The sequence below is a fragment of the Lycium barbarum genome, chromosome 1, assembly GCF_019175385.1.
Source record: "Lycium barbarum isolate Lr01 chromosome 1, ASM1917538v2, whole genome shotgun sequence".
In the NCBI taxonomy this organism is placed as follows: domain Eukaryota; kingdom Viridiplantae; phylum Streptophyta; class Magnoliopsida; order Solanales; family Solanaceae; genus Lycium; species Lycium barbarum.
Window position 1 is genome coordinate 81,621,837 of NC_083337.1, and position 10,254 is coordinate 81,632,090.

Genomic DNA, 10,254 nt, shown 5'->3' on the forward strand with positions numbered 1-10,254 from the left:
TTGAGACTTCCTACAACTCGTTCTCTGAGAGTATCATCAAAACTCTCAAGTACTTCTGGAAAAAGGGCTAGCTAATTTCCCGTCTGGTTAAATGGTTGGAAAAATGTTTTTATTTTGTTAAGACTTTTGCATGCCTTGTTTTGCTAAAACTATGAGGACTGTTTGTGTCCTCACCAACTATGTTGTTAAGTTTAGGTTCTAGTTGCTTATGTGCTTATCTACTGTATGATTATCTGCTATGCTATTTCTATGTTTTGTATGTATGTATTTTGCTTTCTGATGATGTCAAAGGGGAGAAGCAGCAGTCGTCAACCGAGCAACATCCCAAGGGGAGAAAAAGATGCAACAGTAGTCAACTATCAACATCTCAGAGGAGCATCACATTTTTTCAGGGAAGTAAATTGTCACACTCCTTTTTGGTTGTCATCATCAAAAAGGAGGAGATTGTTAGCATTGATAATTTACCACACTAATATTATTTTAATGATAACACTGTTAACGTGTAGGAACCAAAAAGAAAAAGGATGCCCGCTAAATATGGTGAATTCAAGCATATGGAAAGAGGGAAGATACTCATCGAAATGTCTTAAATCAAGGAGACGAACAAGGAAAACCTAGTTGAAGGGATCTACAATATTCAAGGAATAAAAGATACAAGGCAAGAAGATCAATCAATTAGAGCAAAAAGGTTGGGGACAACCAAAGAAAAGCTATCTAGAAGAATAATAATCCACCAGTAAAGATTTAACCACCGAAGGAAGATAAAAAGGAAGACCCGCGAAGATCTCGAGCCTCAGATTATCGAAGGAAAAAAAACCCTAAGGATGATAAAAGATCAATCAATGGATCACATCATATCACTGATTGAATACAAACTCCCTTAGGTTACCTTAGAGCGAGCCAGTCAAAATCAATCGAATGGAAATATTGATTCACCACCCTTGAGACGTGAAGCAGCCAACTATATAAGAAGACTTCACAAGCCGAACAAGACACACAACTTCACTTGAGCAAGATATCTATTTATCCTTCGTCTTGTAAAAAGAAGTATAATCAATTGAGACTTATAGCGTTAGAAAGAGAAAAAAGAGGATAGGTGGCTATACAGGTTGAGACTGTCACTAAAAAAGAATTGGAAACTTTCACTAGTAACCCGTAAGCTTGAATCTTCCATTTGAGTTAAGAAATTGAATATTGAAAAGCTAGGGTTTATGCCTACGTTGGGGTTTTTGCTTTGAATGATGAAATTGAACAATACTTGAGCTAAATTAGCAATTGGATAGTAGAATTAGACTTCTAGAACATTGGGTTACCTATTCCATCTTTGAAATACCCGTTTTAACCGTATAGGCCTGATTTTACTCTTTTCCTTAGTTATTTTTTATTCGAACGAATGTATCGCAATATGGGTACTGTTGTTTCCCGTTTCTAATTTAGAATTCAATAATAGTTATACTTTGAGTATTCGGAGGCTCTTCAAAAGGGAAAAGCTCAGATTTGATTATTTGTGGCACCAGCTCGGTAGCGAGGTTGGTTACGCCTTAACTTTTGGTTAGACTCCAGTCAACGAAGCATATGTAGAGTTTTTTATTGATGAATAAATCATGTTACTCCTTCGAGTATGAAGTTGGGATGGAGTCCTTAGGTTGGTATTGTTGTTGATTTGTGGGCTTATCGCCTCTTGTTGTGTATTGGCTGTTGCCATGTGTCTTGTATTGGACTTCTTACTTAGTTTCCATATTGTGGTTATGATACGGTTGCCTCTCACTTATCTTGACATTACCATTGATAAAGGAAAGAACTTGGTTCAACACTGATATTGTGATATGTGTCCATGTACAGGCGAGGTTGGGATTTCATAGGACTGAACTGCTCTGATACCACTTTTGTCACGACCTGACTCGGGACCGCGACGAGCACCCGGTGCTAGCCCACCCGGGCACCCTCTCACCTTACTCTTATGCTTACATCTATGTGAGCCACATAATTATACATGCATTTCCATTTATTCGCCAACTAGTCCCATTTGGACAACAGCACATTTATATCATCATAGGCATCTATGCCACATCAATGTACATGGGCCAACGTGGCCGACAAAATGATATACAAACATAGGCCGACGAGGCCAAACACATCTACCCACACACACACATGTCTACGAGCCTCTAAGAGTATAACATATCACATTAGCAGGACAGGACCCCGCTATGCCCATAATTATATACACAAAAGAATGAGTACCCAAAAGATATGGCTCCGAAGGAAATGGAGCTCTCTATGTAATCTCCGAATAGGCAGCTATGGATCAAGTCTGTCTCCCTGTGCACCTATGGGCATGACGCAGCGTCCACAAACAAAAGGATGTCAGTACGAAAAATGTACTGAGTATGTAAAGCATGAGCAACATCAATAAATATGCATCATGAACATCATATGAAATAGCATAGGAGGGGGGGGGGGGGGGAGACAATAATATCATCGTCATAGCGAATACCTGCCTTTCATAGGACTTTCCATTTTTCATACGTATTTTTACACCTACGTCATCATCCGTATTCCATAATAGCACTCGTACCATACTTGTGCTCATATTCGTATACATGTCCTTATTCGTATTCTTATACATAGTGTTATCACATCCATATTCATATTATATACATAGTCATTTCATATACATGGCATTTACATAGCATACCTGACCTCATAGGATCGGTGTTTCATACATACTTGGCCAACCAAGGCTCAAGGTTACTCATACCTGGCCCTACCAAGGCTTCAGGGTTATCCGTACCATCTGCAGAAGTGTGCGCGCGTTACGTAATCATATACATACTTTATACATATTCATATACATATATCCTACCCGGCGTTATAAACTCGGGGTATCATTATAGCCCTTCATAGGCACATATAAGTATAATAGCCCGTAGGCACCTTTGGCATCATTATTATTATTATCGTCATCACTATCTTCGTCATTATTGCTACATCCATATCTTAGGCTTACTCGTCATATGAGGGGCGTAGTACAAACGTAGCACATATCAAGGATCGTGAGCTTATGAGCTCGGAATATCAACCATGTGAAGACAACGTACTCATATAGAGGAATTAGGAATTTGGCCAAGAATCATGCCTTATGAAAGAAGGGTTAGCCTTACATACCTTTTCGTCGAACTATTCTACACTTGCACGTACTCCTTCGGTGCTCACATTTATACCTTCATTAAGGTCATACTATCATTAGAATCGATAACTAACACACATGGCCAAAGCTAGAGAAAATCGGACAGCATCTCCTTTATTTATACAACATTTGTCCATATCGTAATTCAACTCCCAAACGTCAACAATACATTCATAATATCATATCAATGGTCATTAATCATCCACATTATCAAGGTTTCTCAATTTACTTTCATTTGTCCATGTTCATGGTCACAACACCCAACTTCTTCCATTCATATACAATGTCTATTTCATGGTTTTTAACGTCATTTATAACACCTTCACGTCACAACACAACAACAATCATGATTCAATTCAAACTATTTCTCAAAAACGTCACTATTCATCATTCATAACCCATTTTGCTATACTCTTCTAATGACCAAGAATTTTAACTCTCAAATACCTTAAACAACATATGAATATCATGAATCTTACCTTAGATGTTGTAGGAACAAGCTTTAGTTGATAATATTCCACTTTGAGCAAAACCCTAGCTTTTCTCCATTTGGATTTCTTGACTTTAGTTGATCCTTGATGGGTTCTTACTCTTGATTCACTTATTTAATGTTGTTGATGGCTTATAATCCTTGAAAACTTGTATAATAAATGTAGAGAGATGTTTTAGAGAGAGGGAGGAAATGTTGAAATGATTTCATGAACTTGGTCCTTTATTTAATAATGTTCCACTGATCTGTCGGGTTCCACTATACGGTCCATTATACGGTCCATTATACGGTCCGTATAATGGTTATACGGTCCGTATAATAGACCGTGAAATGGGTCTGCCTGCACCCCTTCACTGTGACCATTTGACGGTTCGTTATACGGTCCGTATAAACTTATACGGCCCGTATAACTGACCGTAAAATTCCACCAGCAAACATCCTCCACTGTGATGGTTTTACGGTCCGTAAAACATTATACGGTCCGTATAATGAGCCGTAGAACTCATCAGTTCACTGAACTTATTCTCATCACTTCGATTGATCTCCGATCCTTATGGAACCTTCTTAACACTTGTTTAACACTTCATTAGCAGTCCAAGGGACGTTATAACTCTTTCCCAAAATGCCCTTAAGTCATCATCAACTCGATGCTCGCATTTCCCTAGTTCATTCACTTGCGTACCAACGGGAGATTTTTTGAGGTGTAACAGGCTCCCGCCGATTGGTAAGTACCCTTTTTACTTGCTCCTCATCCCTCTATTTGTAGACAAGCCTTCTGGTTCAGATATGACACCTTTCCTTGCTTGTTTCTCTGGTGCTACCTTAGACTATCCCTTTTTGTACTCGTTTATCTTGTATACGTACCATATCATTTATTTGTAATTCATTGACCGGACTCCTTGATTTCTCACAATACCATCATAGCTCCATCTACAGCAACGCCCAAATAATTTGCAATAGCATTTCATTGCTAATGACTCTCTACTCTTAGGGGTTAGTTTTCTCAGATTATCCATCTAAAATATTTTTCCATAATCAATTCATACAACAACATCAATACACTCTCTTACATACGTATATGTAATATATAACACTCCCTCATTCTCAATCTTATCTCATTAGCAAGGTTACACTCATAATATATTATTAATTATAGCTCAAGCTAGTTTACAACTCAAAATATCTTCAAATTCATTTTGGAACTTTTCCTCCAATTTCCTCTCCTCAATTCTTACAATATAACCTCATAAGCATAATACTAAGGTAAAATATCACTTCATTATAACTTCCTTTCCACACGAGTATGCTTGTGCTCGACCCCCTTGTACCGGTAATCATTTAGGACATAAATTAGTCTTTATTCTTCCTTGACTCCTTATCGTTGTCCTTGCACCATTTTGTTGGCCTTTTCATCACGACGATTGTCGATATGGTTCCGTCACCTACTCTCTCATATTTGATGTAGCCAGCGACTTGTGAGGTACTTTTAACCCCTAGCAGCACTGCCATCTTGCTATTTATAGGCACACTACCTTTCTTTTCTTTGGAGATCATTTAGCATCCTATAATTATTCCTCTTGTTAAAACTTTCGTCTCTTCTAGTAGTAAGATTTCCTTTTTTGCAACTCAAATCATTCTTTGTACTTATCTCCTGGTTAGCTTGAAAACCCTTCTTCTTCCTTTTGCTACCTCTTGGGGTACGTTACTGCGTATTTAAATATGACCCAAATTTCCCCGGTACGAGCAATTCGAACTATGTTTTAGAAACATCACAGATCACATCAACGGGCTCATTCTCTTCGACTCATTAATCCTCTTATCATCTTGTCATACTTCCTTTTCCCATATCTGTCCCATACTATACTTGTATTTAATCCATCCCCACTTTCTCCTAATACATTCTTAATATATTAGTACATCTCGAACTTTGGCTTCTTCAAGCTAATACATTTGGGAATATTGTAATTCACCTCAGGACTAAATCTGTTCGTCCCCCTTATTAAAAGGTTGTTCTCATATACCCATAACAATTCAAATTTTACTCGCCTTTGATAGTCATTTAGCTGACTTTATTGGTCCTTCAACTTCTTTGTCCCATATAATACCGGGTTCCTTTAATCATATTGTTTAACCTCTTTCCTTTTGCTAACTGAATTCTTGTGCTAAGCCAAATGTTTACACATATCGGATATTATCCAGGTGCTTTCCTTATTAATTGCCTCTTCCGTTTACAACCAGCAGTCCCCTAAGCTAGTGAATCCATGATAACATCGGAATTCGTTAGACCCTTATGAAGTGTCCAACTATAAAACACTCCTCCAGCCGTAATCTTCCCTCATAGCTATACTTTCACTAATATCCTTAGGATACTTCTTGCTTTTAGTTCCCAATTCCGACTGTTATCTATACTATGTCATTCATTTCCACGATTCATCCTCTCATTAACTTAGCTCATATTGTCCCGTTTGTACCACCGCCATGCATCATAATCCTTCTAATATCCTACTAGTTCCCCCTCTTACCATAAAATCATCACAAAATACACTCTCTTCTTTCTCCTTCCGTCAAGTCCTCACCTTCCTTTATGACACTACAACTTGTTCATATTTATGCATATCTTCCGTACATCATCCTATTTCCTTTATGATCGATTTTCTATACTCTTTATCAAGGCGTTTATCCCATGTTACTGATGCTTTACCTCTTGGACCAACTTGTTAACTTATTATCCTTCCTTAACTCCCTTTACTCATAAGTGCTATTCTCCACTTGCCCTTCTATAGTATTGGCCCTGAACTTCATAGAATATTCTATTAGAAGCACAAATCCTTTCTATTTCTAAAACTGTCCTTTGGGAGGGGGGAGACTTTTCCATTTTCTAGGGAATGCGTCAGTATGGCTTCATATTCATCCCCTCAGATTTCCCCCAAGAGTAAAAAATCCCTTAACATCTTCACAAACCTTCTTATTTCTGTTTGTTAAGTTCTGTTCCCGGAGCCTCGGCATTCGTCTTTTATTCCATATCGGCATACTCTATCCTTTCCACATACTTACTTTAGAGATTCCTCTAACTGGTTCTTTGCCTTTACCGTTATCCTAAACCTTTTCTCGGAAGCTATACTTACCCCTTATGAGCAACATACTTCCATTGCTTACGCTTCTCTTTTTCTCATGACATCATAATCCTCTTATTCTTATGTACATGTATTCTTATTCTCCCCAATACCATTGCACCATGATCATCCAACTTTAACCTTTGGGGAAAATACTATCAACCTGGCCTGTAGCATTTGCTACTTAAACCTCAATACTTGGCTCCATTAATGCCCTTAGCATATCGCAGAAACGATCCTAAGGGTAAGCATAATATTTAATATAGCCACTCATGGGTAATCGTTGACATCGCTTATTAATACCTTACTTACGAAATACTCCCAATGCTATTAAAAATTGCTATAAATCTGTAGCTTTAATCTACATTTTTTTTTCTAGCTAGCCCGTTCTCATGACTCACGATCATCTAAAATTCTAATCGTAAGTCTCATGTGCTTCTAACTTCCCTCGGGCTATTCTAGTTTCTCGTATTTCTCGTATGCCTGAGTCTGTAGGACTTTTTAGCACATTTCCTAAGTCCTTGATTATGAATTTCTAGCAATATGGACTTAGTAACTAATTTCCACTCGAACACCTACTCGCCTTTCCTTTTTATTCATAAGTTGACGTCACTCTTATTTTTCTATCGTCAAGCAACCTCCACCACCTTCTTCTGAAAAAATCAATGTGCCCCTACTTATAAGAATCACTTCGAAGCTCTAATGGAAAACCCAAATAAAACTCTGTAATGGATTTCCCTTAAACTTGGAAAGGTCCCTTAATCTCCTAGTTGGATAAATGTTATCATAACCTTTGGAACTCCCGATATCTAAAAATTTTCCATAACCACAAGCCAACACACGGGACTGCTTTTCATTCCTAGTCTCGGGGTTCCTAGTGGTAGCAAAATCGTCTTGGTTGCAACCACCTATAAATACTTTAGTTATCTTTGCCTTTAGAATTCCCGTCCGTCGACTATTAAATAATATCCTATAATAATTACACGCAATATAAGAAATTTCAATAAAAGACTCATATACCTGTAGCCGGCCTGTCCTGATCCTGGTCTGGAGGACTGTAAAGTGAAATATTTCTTCCATCATCCTCCCTCCATCTGCTCGTCTGACCCTCCTCATCTCCGCCATCAGAGTCTGAAGGATACGAATACTCCAGCAGCTCCTGATTAACTGAGGACCAAGATAGCGGGCTAGAATACTCGGTAACACTGACACTCGTGGCTGCTCAAATATAATGCTCCATTATAGGAGAAACTGTAGGGGCCAACTCCGGTGCCGCCTCAGGAGCCTCCTCTCCACTGGCATCTCAAACGAACCCTCAAACGGGTCTGTCTCATAGCTATATTCCGACGGATCCTCCTCCATGGAAGGCCCAGGCTATGGGGGGATCGTTTCAATGTCCTTGGAAGGGTCTGTCTCAATAGAGTAGCTAAGTGATACAATAACGGATACGCGGAAGCAACAAAATAACAAGGAAAGTAAATGATAGATAGATTGACACAAGAAAATGGAATTAAAAGCAACCTAAAGGTATATTAAACCTAAAGACCTCAATTAATTAGCATAAACAAGCACCAACCTCTTAGGATGACCTCAAGGGAATTGAATTCCCAAGCAACCAATCCTCTCACAATCAAAGGTTCAACAAAGCCATCCATGGCCTCTCTACAAGTTTCTCTCTCTAGAGACAACTCTCTCAAAAATCACTCATCTTTTCTTCCAAATGTCAAAAGTCCCCTAATGAAATGAAAGACAATGTATTTATACTAACTAACTAATAGAAGACACTACATTATTACAATTATACCCTTAATGAAGTAAGGGCCTCCTTGTTTGGATGTCTTCCATGGAAGTGAAACTTGAAAAGGCTTGCATTTAAGTGCTAGCTCCTTTTGCATGCTATCTTCCATATCTTGAATGTGACGTTCTTGAAGCCTTCCATCCTGGCTCCCATATCTTGAAGGCCATCCTATGTGGACCTCCCATGATCTTCAAAGACTCCATCTTCATGAAGCTCGATGGAGTTAGTCTTGTATCATTCTCCCCTTCTTGAAAAGGATTCGTCCTCGAATCTAAACCTTGAAAAACCGTAAGGGAGACAAACAAAAACATACTCCTCAAGGATTGAGGGTTAGAACACAATGCAATAATCACATATTCATGCCAAGGATGAACAAACTTGTGGTACACCCACACATCTATGACAATCATGACTAACATTTGCACACATGAGGTATCAAGCAGTGGATTCCTCCAAGGTTCATGACATAAGGGAGTAATAAAACCAATGGGTTCAAAATACGAAGTATGCAACTCGACATTGGTTCTATTTGACATGTAGCATAATGTCCAAACAAGAACACTCTCATTTTTCAAACAAGGACTCCCCCAAGATAGTGCTTTCAAATCACACAAGGTGGCACCCGGATCAAATGGGACGAACATCCATCTAGCATGGTCAAGAACACAATCGGTTAGATCATAAGAGCCTTCTCCCACATAAGATGCACTCCCTATATGCTCAAGAATGTCATCATTTGCAAACAAGTAATAAAGAAAGGTATCACGTAAAGTAACTTCCTCATCAATATCACTCCCCAATGTAACCTCACCATACGGTTCAAGGACAAGATTATCCAAGGGGCTACTATGAAGTTGAACATGAAAGGAAGAATTTGCAATTTCTAGACAAGAATTACCTTCCTTTGTAACACGTTCCTTCCCCACAAATGGATCACAATTTGATGTGATTCTTTGAGTTAACAAAGAACCAATCGACCAGGATCTTATTCTTGAAGCGATTGATGGGCAGAATTCAAGCAACGGACGTAAATCGGTCTATAGTTCTCGGAATTATGTGTTTTCAAGATGAGGAGAAAGATGACGTTTTGAACTATAAAAATAACTATTGAATCGTTTAAATCAAGTAAGTATTGAGGCCGGCACGATGGAAAGAAAATTAAGGTTTTGGGTATGAACTAGAACGAATTTTAATCAAGAACCGCGTTCTTGAATGATCAAAACAAATAAAGTTCCTAAGTCACCACTTGAAATCAATTAACGTGATAAAGAAACACCACACGCTATTGAAAACAAGATAAAGACTATCACCACCTTGCTTGGAACCAAAAACAAGGATAAAGAACACCAAATAGAGAAAATAACTCTATTGCAAAATTTAGGTTTCTGCTCAAAACGTGAATAGTATATTTACAAGTCATGAGAACCCTTTATATAGGCCTAGGTTCTCTTCTTTTATGACTACAAATCCATATTCTACTCTAGAAAGGAAATAACTAAAAACAAGGAAAATAAAATCCCTATTCTACAAGGAAAAGAATAAAAAAAACTAGAATCCTACTAGAACTAGGATAAAGATCCTACTAATGATAGGAAATTAAATCCTACTATAATATAAATCAAGAAACAAGAAACCTATTTAGAAAAGGATTCAAGAAACAAGA